The sequence below is a fragment of the Nansenia antarctica genome, assembly GCF_963989245.1.
Source record: "Nansenia antarctica genome assembly, chromosome: 3".
Taxonomy (NCBI): domain Eukaryota; kingdom Metazoa; phylum Chordata; class Actinopteri; order Argentiniformes; family Microstomatidae; genus Nansenia; species Nansenia antarctica.
Window position 1 is genome coordinate 64698168 of NC_137688.1, and position 11403 is coordinate 64709570.

Sequence of the window (11403 nt, forward strand, 5' to 3'; positions counted from 1 at the left end):
ATCCGTTGCAGCTGCAGAAAGTCTTCTCGTTAGCATTGGCCTTCAATTCTTCTCCTGTGTGGGTGCGAGAGTGTATGTATGTTATCAGCTTGAGTGTCCTGCTAGCGTCTCGTTCCCATGGTGATATCGTACTTTGTATGAGCAGAGCATTGTGTCAGTGTCCTTATCAGAATGTCTTGTTATCAGAATGTCTTGTGAAAACCCAACTATTGAAGTTACACAGTAATATTAGGATTTGATTTACAAGTTAGAAGAATAGACTTATCATTAATCATTAGTTATGAAAGTACAGAAACATAGAATATTATAACAGCAGGTGTAAAATGGTTGTTAGCACATAGGTAAAAATAAGTAATTTACAGGCAGTTTGAATCATAAAACGTTCTTTTAGTCAGGAGCTTGTATTTCTTCTTGTCGCTCAAAAACAGAACCTCTCTTTTGGCTTTGCGTGACCTTCCTATTGTTCTCAACTGACCGCATTCACATATTATTTAAATGAGCACATAGTACATGATTTATCACTTCTAGTTATTTTAATACAAATTCCCAACAAATCCCCCCTTTGGTCATTAAACTAAATTATGACCATTACAGAGAATTTGTAGCCAGAAATGGTGAGATGGGTCGTAGACCGCAAATGCCTTTATTTACACCATTCCTTCACAAACCTCCATAATTACAACAGATCTTCAACTCCTGTATCATGATCCATGATCTCCTCACCCTCCAACAGTGACTGCTGCTGTTCAGCAATAAGCATTTGTAATTGTCTCTGTGTACCAACATCAACCTTGGTTAGGGCCGCAGTAATCAGTCGCTGGGTCAGGCCTCTAATGCAAGGGATAGCCAAACAGGATCAAACAGGATCAACAATGTGGCAGAGATGAGGTGGGCAGTGAGCATAGACATAGCCAGATTTTTTCCATTTACCAAAACCAGAGTCGAACCACTCTCCAATAACATTGCTAACTCCAGCGTTTGCATACACCTCTTGTAAACATCCTCATCACCATCTTCCAAATTTCTCATTATCAGCGCCCAAGTGTCTCGCACCGACCCATGAGTGGGACCATGTGCCTCAGCACCAATAACATTCATTAGACCTGCACGGGCCACTATTCTTCCGTCATGCGCTCTCCACAACCAGCTTTGCGTCACCCCCCTTGTTACCCACACTGACCTTTCTTGGGGGGAGGCGGCCCCCTGTATGTCATCTATAGTCTGTACAGCGCATTTAGGTTTGTCTAGCTGGATTGAGACCAGCTGATGTTCTCTGGGGACATATCAATGGACTGCGCTTACATACCGCCTTTATCCAAAAGCGCTTCAATGGCTTCTCATTCACCAACACACACATTCACACACCAATGGTGGCAAGCTGCCATACAAGGCGCCGGCCCTGGGAGCAATTCGGGTTTCAGTGTCTTGCCCAAGGACACTCTGACATGTGGCCTGCCGGGGCTCGAACCGCCGATCTGCCAACCTTGCGATCATTAGAGGGCGGCTCTACCTCCTGCATCACAGCCACCCCCTCCTGATTTAGCGGCTGCATCTGCAGCATAATTTCCTTTTTCTTCGTCTGTGTCGGCTTTCGAGTGTCCCTTCAGCGGTGCCTCTAATCTAAAGGCAGATATCTATGGGGTGAGCCCCCACCTTTCCAAACATGTCTGCTACAGGTTTACTGAAATTGCCTGGCAGTCACGCATTCTAAGGAAGCAAAACAAATTGCAAGGCATTTGGACAAGAAACTGTAAAGTGATGATTAGGCCCAATGGATCTCCTGAAACCTCCAAAGGGATTATGGTGAGAGAACAAATAATGACTGTGAAATACCTGAACAGACAATTGACTCAAATCTGAGTGGAAATACTTGAACAGACAATGACTGTAAAAATGGGAATGGACAAGGATTATTCATTTCCACTAAACGATATAAATGATGATGAGTTTGGAGAAATGGGATCACTGGACTGTGTGAATTATAATCCAGCTGCACCTAAAAACTATGAAGAGTTGAACTTTGAAAACTTTTGACTTTACAGAGGACAACATGTATGACATTGAGAACAACATCGACCACCTCTACAACAATAATAACATCGAACCACTTCTACAACAATAATAACCGTCTGCAACTTTGAGTATTACACAGAGGAACAATTCAAAAGTGATATAATATTGGATGGTATTTTATCAACAATACACTTCAACAGTAGAAGTCTTTATAGAAACTTTAAGAAAACTAAGGACTATTTGAGACAGTTCACCAAGTTCAGCATCATTGCTGTATCGGAGACATGGCTCAGTAAAGAAAAAGAAGCCGATGTGGAACATGAGGACTATGAACTATTTACCTCCAACAGAACAAACAAGAAAGGAGTAGGAGTTGCCTTGTATGTAAATAATGACTTTGACTGTAAAATAGTTTAAAAAAATAATATATATATGTCAATAACAATAGAAAACATTATGGATTGTGTCACTGTAGAAATAAAATAAGGAGAAACCATAATAATACACTTTGTATATAGAACTCCAGGATCCTGTCTTGACACATTCAAAGATATGATGGTTGATATGTATGATAAACTAAATGACAGAAAGACGGTCTTTGTATGTGGGGACTTAAATATAGATTTGTTGAATCCAAATGAACACAAAAAAATGTTACAGACTTCATGGACACAATGTACAGTCTATTTCCTACAATCTTAAAACCGACTAGAATAACAAGTAACAGTGCTACTTTAATAGATAACATTTTTACCAATGAAATTGGGAGTAAAATAGTAAGTAGAATGCTATTAAATAAACAGAGCTACCTATCAAGACCCAACTAACAAATTATTCATAAACCCCTATGATCTCAAATTTAAAGAATTGGTGGACTTCAAAATGGCACAAGTAATGTACAAAATAAAAATAAGATGCTTCCAGACTGTATCCAGAGACTGTTCCAAGTTAGACAGACTAATTACGAACTCAGAGGAATATGTATGTTTATGAAAACAAAGATTAAAACAAATGCAAAACAAAGATGTATAACAGTTAAAGGAGCCTACCCATGGAACACCGCCGAAAAGGAAATGAAAATGTGCAGCACACCAAAAGGACTAAAAAAAAAAAATCACAAAAAATAAGATGATTAACAAGTATAAAAACAGAGGCATAAACACAGCCCTTGTTTGGTATCCTTGAACCCCCCCCCCCCGCCAACATGCGCAAGTGAAGTCCTGTTCACAAATGTTTCCCTGTCTTGACCATGCACTCATGAACATATTGCAGAAGTGCGTAGCATTAAGGCGTCCCACGTCGCCCCCCTTTCCCGTCCTGTTAAGCAGTCGTAGGCTTTTTCTAAGTGTAAAGGGTGATGTCCCTCATATATCATGGGGCCTTTAGTTCTATTCATACCGGGGCAGCATGTTCTCCCCCTCGTCCCATCCCTACTGGAGAATTTGAACAATTATCAGGCTAGTAGGGGGAGGGAAACAGTGTACTATCTCTAGGTTGTTTCAAGCAGACTAAACATGTCACATTAGAAATGGTGGATATTGTGTAGTTTACCCAGTTGTACCAAACATTTTAATTTGATTTGATTTGCTCTCCATTTATCTCGAACAAAAAACAACAAAAAACAACAAAAACAAACCCCAAAAAATAAATAAAAATACAAATAAAATAAGATATAATATTGAAATAAAATATATCTTCCTCGACATGGAAGCAACAGTCGGCAATGGCCCTGTTCGAGAAAAGACAGAAAGAAACAAAAACCACCTGGTCCTGCCCCTTCCCCACAATATTATACCATTACGCAATAGATTATCTATCAATATCAATAATAATATGGCTATCCACTATAGCGAACCAGGAACCAAATATCCACAAAAATACCAGTTCACGTCATTCTCAAGCTCCTCCAACCTATATCCCTCCAAACCTCTCAATAGTATTACTTGTTTTCATTGTTACATCAAGGCCATTCCAAATGGCCACCCCACTGAGATGCACCTGCCCCTGAGCGCTGCATGGACAACAGGCTGTTCTACATTCAATTTCCCTCCTAGACTACAACCCCCATCTCTGCTCATGAACAAAACAATTTTTGTAAGTTGCCAGGGACCTTATTTTCTGTTACTTTAAACATGAATCGTGCAGCTCTGAATTTACACTTCTCCAGACTTCAGTTTGACTTTCTTTTATTTTTTATATAATTGGTATGATCTCTATGAAGTACAATCCTTATAGCTCTTTTTTGCAATGTGCATATCTTTTGTAGGTTGGTTTAATATGCATTTCCCCAAACTTCAACACAATATGACAGATAGGACAGATAGGTACAATGAGTGTGCAATATAGAGTGTATAGTGATTTCTGATTTAAGATGTATTTAATTTTACCCAGAACTCCCAAGCTTCTCGCAATCTTTGAGCACAGATATTTTCACTTTGTTTCCAGCAGAGTTTGTGGTCTATTTAAGACACCCAAAAACTTGATTTCATCACTTTGTTGATTTAGACATTTTCAATTTCCAGATGGAGTTCTGTATTTATATTGCAATTTCCAAATAGCATGAATTTGTTTTTATTCAGATTTAATTATAGCTTGTTTGTCTCAACCCAGCATTTTTCACCACAGGTAATATTTAAGCACCTTGATTTGTTCTGGCCTATTTGAACAAATTGCTGTCTATAACTAATATAGCTTTTAAGCCATTCAAGTGCGACCCCTCTGACACCATACCTGCCCATTTTTTAAAGTAGAATCTCATGATGTATTGTGTCGAATGCTTCTTTTTTTTTTTTTTTTTTAAGTTAAATGAATATGCCCAATGCATATTTCTTTCTCTCTGTACAAGTTGTTATTTGCTTCTACTAGCTCCATTAATGCCATGGCAGTAGATCTAGCTGTTCTAAACTACCATACTGACTATCCATTAATAGTTGATGTTTTTCAATGAAATTGGCCAGTCTTTCATCATATAGTTTCTCAAACCCTAACCCTAACCCTAACTGTTATAATAAGGATACCGGTCTGTAATTAGTGAAGAGGTGTTTATCTGTTGAAGTTTTGTTCATACATTTGTGTACCATATCAGTATATCAGTAAAATAGTTATTATTATTATTATTATTATTATTATTTTTCCTATAGTTCCCAAAGATATTGAGTCAGTGATTCTCTCTCCACAGTCCTCCTCAGCAAATCTCTATTTTTTATTAAATCCATCCACCACCTCATTTATAAGGCTAATTTCCCTGTCATTGTCTGTAAAATGTTCTACTTTGTTCCTTTAACATTATTTTTATTCTCATCTAATAATTTGGAATAATAATCCTTCTTACATATTCTCATAATACTAATTAGTTTGTTTTTTTGTATTTCTTATATTTAACCCCTGCCTCCTTTGTTTTATGCTGTATAAATACCCAACTAGAGTATTCTATTTCTTGTATTCATTTTTAATGTCCTTGGACATCCACAGATTTTCAGAATATTTATTCTTATTGCTACATTGTTTTAGTGGGCAGTTTTGTCATATAGAACTTTAAATGTTTCTAGCAATAACCCATACGCTTTGTCCACATCTGATTCTTCATATCACTTTTCCAATTCCATTTTAATAACTCATTTCTAAAAGCAGATATGGATTCCTCAGTTCTTATTCTCTTTAACTCCCTCTTCTTTCTATAATGACATTCATAAAATGAAAAGACAGGCAGGTGTTCGCTAATATCATGGATTAATATTCCACTTGTTGTGTTACTTTCCACATTATTTGAAGTCATGAAATGCTTCTCGGAACCCAAACCCCCCCCTGGGACCCCAGTAAACGTCACCATTGAGGTGCATGCTGAGCCGCCAGGAATTAGAAAATTGTATACATGTGGTGGGTCTGCTTTGGTACAGTGTGACAAGAGAGGCCACCTTGTACCCGGTTTACCTTCGACTCTGACAGCGTGTGAGGTGGTCAATATACCTCCCACGGTCTTGTCCACCACGTCGCCTGGGTCTAAAATAGGAGTCTGTTTTGCGCCGTTGTCTGCTTTCTCCGCAGCATTCAGTTCCTGTGAAGAGAAAAACTCGATTGAGATTAGTTAGAGTTTTGACATATATTCATTTTCATGGAGAGGGGGTTCAAGCCACCTCCCTCTGTCTCTGTATCATGTCGGCAAGCTTTCTTTTAATAGATTGGTTATCCCTCTCAACCTAACCCTAACCCTGTGACTACTGGGGGTGGTAGACTGAACCAAATCGATGCTTAATCCCCATTGCTGTCTCAATTGCAGCCATATGGATTTTTTTTTTTTTTTTTTTATGTGACCCATTATCAAAGTGTATTATTGTAGGGAAACTAAACCGTGGTATGAATTCCTTTAAGAGGCACTTTATTACAGATGCGGCATCCTCCCGTTTACACGGATATGCTTCAGGCCACCTTGAAAATCTATCAATCACTCCCATGTCCGTGAAGTCAATACATATCTCTCGAAATGGGCAGGGAGGCACTGGATATGTGCCCATTGGGCATTTAAGTACTGTTTTTGGGTTGTGCTTATTGCACACATCACAGTCTGAGATGAAATTCTTAACCATCTCCAAACCATAAGGGGTCCACCAATCTCTCATTATTAGTATTCTGCATGGGGCTTCCCCGGTGACTTTCCTGCCGCCGGGAAGTGTTACTGTTAATCCGTCTGGTCCACAAGTTACCTCCGCGTTCAATTTACATAGCAGGTCCCTCCCCATTAAGTTTACGGGGCATTGGGGAGCGAACAGGTAGTTGTGTGACAATTTCTGGTAGCCTATTTTTGTTTCTAGGGGGATTGTTTATTTCTGTGTCTGTGCCTGCCCGGAGTAGCCTACTGTCGTCATGGCCAGATTTTCCGACAGAGGAGGAACTCTACCCTTGTGGTTTGTCATGGTGGACGCTGCTCCAGTATCTACCATGAACTGTTTTTTCTCTCCTCCCACCAGTATTTCAATCATTGGTTCTTCGTTCGGGTGGAAGTGGTAGGTTCCTCTTTCGCCTCCCGGGCATCCCTATAGGCTTTGACCATAAGGAGCCCCTCCTTGTGGTTGATTCATCATGGGGGCCATTATGGTTGGGGCCGGTTGGCCTGGCATCGGGCCCCCCCACTGTTGCTGTGTGGGGGGTCGAAACTGCTGGGGCTGCCATTGCTGCTGCGTTGGTCCCCATGACTGCTGTTGGCCCCCTTGGTTAGGGCATTTCTTCTTCCAGTGTCCTGTTCCTCCACATGTGTGGCAGGCACCTGCTCCTGGTGCTATTGGTCCTCCACGGCCTCTCCTGCGGCCTCCTCACCCACGTCCTCTCCCTCCGCCTCTCTGTTGATATTCGGGGAAGGATTGGTACTGAGCCGGGGGCTGTGGTGCTGCAGAGGCCTGCGGCACCTCTCCAAGCTGGACCAATATCTTGCATTCTTTACATTCCTTCTTCCTTGTCGTAGCCACAACTACGGTCACCTGCATTTTCAACAACCTCTCATGCTGCACGGCCTGTTTCTCCTCGGTCTCGTCGGTTTTTCTTTCTTCTGAATTAATTAAGGTCTTATATTATATCTTATAGGGTCTCTGTGTGTATCTATCTTGTCGGTCCTCTATGTATTCTTCTGTCTTATGTGTTCTGCATTATCTGCTCATCTAGATAGTCATTCTACTGAAGGTTCACTGTATCGTGTGGCTATGCTGCCACCCTTATCATCAATATTATTATTGCCAACCAATACTAAACAAACTGAACAACTAAACAAAACCACCCTCACCCAATATGTCAATATCAGAACACACCAAAAATACTACTATTATACAACCCGTGAGACATACATCACCGTGCGTCAACAGAGACACTCCTAGTGAGCTTTTTTTTTTTCCTGCTGTCTGCGCTTCAATGGTGGGTCACACCCGCAGCACAACACTTCTTTAAACACCTTGAACGAGGCATAACATATTTTACAACGTTTGCAAGTGATACTTGAGCGATACCAAGCCAGGGAGCACTCAGTCTAGACCAGGGGAGCACCCCATCAACGGCGCCAAAGGAAAAAACCCGGCCCACCTCCGACAACTCCCGCGAGACCCAGAATATGCCTGGATATTTTTAGGAACTCTCGCGAGACCCATCAGACCAAACCCGGACTCTCCCCCAGCGACGCCGATGGAACACCCCCCAGTTGCTCCAGGGCGCCTCACTCAACTATCCCTTTTAATAGTAATAATTACAATAATAATAACAATTCCAACTATGATTTACATACAATATTACGTAACACCTTTGCATGAGTTTAGAATTATAAGGTTCTATCTCCGTTTAGGGTAGTTCAGAGACACTGAGCGTCAACGTTTTTACATTCCACTATGTTCCGTGAGATGGAACCCTTGTATTTTATGAATTACCCACTCAAAATGTCAACATTTTAAAAATACCACCACACATTAATAAACATCTAATGGATCAGATTATGCAAAAAACTCAATTTTGACTAAAATGATGATAGAACCTTATAATCCTAACGTCACAATTGTTTTAGCGCCCGCTGTGAGAGGAGGCACGCTAATATAGGACCTCTACCGGACTGCAGTCCTGCCGTAGACGCTACCCTACTCGCAATGACCTCACTTCTCACTTGGTTTGCAAGGTATTTCAACCTTCGGGACACCGTCCTTTCTTTAGACCTCGTCGGGTCTATCCTGGGGGCTGGTTACCTCTTAATATCCAGGACTGTCGTGTCCTTCCTTACCTTAGACCTCGGCGGGTCTATCCTGGGGGCTGGTTACCCCTTTTTATCCAGGACTTAGCTACTGTCCCTTCTTTAGACCTCGGCGGGTCTATTACACGTTAATACAAGATGTGCTTAAATATCAGACAGTGGTGTTCAATAATGTATAGAATGTCAATTTAATTAATGATTATCCTTACTTTTGACGGATCTTCACAGACAGATCAGAATGGGTTTGACACACGATTCAGGCCCAGCACTTCCACCTAGAATACTATTGTCTACCTAAGCAGATTTCATTAAATGGCTCTGCTCACCTCTTTTGTCTTGGTACCGTGGAAGTGCTCAGTCCGAACCCAGCCTCGCCCACTCCTCCTTGCATCCCGTTGAAGATCACGTCGGGGTCACCAATTTTGTAAGGTGATCAACTTCTCCAGTATCGATTTAATTGAGTCGTCACTTACAAGCGAGTTCGTTTAATCTCAACGAGACGTTCTTGATATCACTTCTTAAGATGATATGATCCAATCAAATATTAGGCACCACTACTGAACTGTTCATTAAGATAATATTTATTCAAGCACATCAGCAAGCAATAATAGTTCATTTCCATGGAAAAGAGTCTTTTCTAGTTTCACCTCTGCAGGCCTATCTCAGCTAGCCGTCAACAAGTTAACTGCAGTGGCTCCACTAAAACAAGAGTCCCTCTCACCTCCGTACATAGTCTTTTATCCAATTCATTAAACATTTTGGGCTGGGTGATGCCCCCCCCCCCCTCTATCTGGTAGTTTTCCAAGTGTCAGCACAAATCCGTTGCAGCTGCAGAAAGTCTTCTCGTTAGCATTGGCCTTCAATTCTTCTCCTGTGTGGGTGCGAGAGTGTATGTATGTTATCAGCTTGAGTGTCCTGCTAGCGTCTCGTTCCCATGGTGATATCGTACTTTGTATGAGCAGAGCATTGTGTCAGTGTCCTTATCAGAATGTCTTGTTATCAGAATGTCTTGTGAAAACCCAACTATTGAAGTTACACAGTAATATTAGGATTTGATTTACAAGTTAGAAGAATAGACTTATCATTAATCATTAGTTATGAAAGTACAGAAACATAGAATATTATAACAGCAGGTGTAAAATGGTTGTTAGCACATAGGTAAAAATAAGTAATTTACAGGCAGTTTGAATCATAAAACGTTATTTTAGTCAGGAGCTTGTATTTCTTCTTGTCGCTCAAAAACAGAACCTCTCTTTTGGCTTTGCGTGACCTTCCTATTGTTCTCAACTGACCGCATTCACATATTATTTAAATGAGCACATAGTACATGATTTATCACTTCTAGTTATTTTAATACAAATTCCCAACACTACCCCCCCTGTACAGACCTCTTCATCACCTCTACCCCCCTGTACAGACCTCTTCATCACCTCTACCCCCCCTGTACAGACCTCTTCATCACCTCTACCCCCCCTGTACAGACCTCTTCATCACCTCTACCCCCCCAGTTTTCTCTACAATTTCTACAATTTTCTCTCTACAGTTTCTACACGTCAACGTGTACCGAAACACTTGTTTCCAACGTGGTCCTACGTTTCTCCTACACCAAGACACATACAAAGAGCATAGAAACATACAAAGAGCATAGAAACATACAAAGAGCATAGAAGATACAATCAGAATACAGTCTGCCATTCCTTCTCCCAGCATCGATTTGGTTTTCCTATCATGACTGAAGGACAGATGATTCACTTACTTACACAAGTTTGACTTCGGTAATAGGTCCAGTTGCAATATCATCAAGTTGGGAACAAAAGATGCCTCCTTCTAATCCATTTGTTCAATTTGTTTACAAAGTCCGGTAGTGGTTTGCTGTGTGATTTGCTGTATAGTTCCATATTCCCCCTGCGTGTTGGTCGCACGGCAGCGGAGACGGTCGCTGATAATTAAGACCAGCAGTAGAATGTTGCCAATAGACATATTACACAAAACACAAAACGAACAAAACAAATAAAAACACGAAGCAAACATTACTAGCCGCCATAGCCATGGTGAAGCAGGTGAACGAACGTCTAAAGCTACGCCGGCCGTATGACATGACGTAAGCACGTACGATTCTTTGTGCATGTCCCAAAACCCCATAGACAAATGACCGAATGGCCTGAAGTTACCAAAATAGATTTTACATGCAAGTCTACGAGAACAGCCTAGTGCAATTTTGAGTAGAGAGAAAGTTGCCCTGAAAGGGGCGGGACTTGAAGCTGATTGGAACATACTCCACAGAACACTAGCTGATTGGACTATGATATACTCCACAGAACACTAGCTGATTGGACTATGATATTCAGAAGCAACACTGTCTAGAAGTCATAGAAAAAAAATCTCTCTCTTCTCCCTTTGGTGGGGCATTGTCCAATTGCCCCTAATGAACCAGCCTCCCCTGCACTACGGCTATGGCTCCAAAACGAGTGACTCCAAAACGAGTGACTCCAAAACGAGTGACTCCAAAATGAGCCGAAGTGGTAAAAAAGAGATCGGGATTGGGCCTACCTGTCATTATCTACCTGTCAGTGGGGTTGTCAGCTAACCCTCAGGAAACTAAATTGCAGGGCTGACACGTTTAAATAGCTAAACAATAATCATAATAATAATAATAATAATAATAATAATTCAAG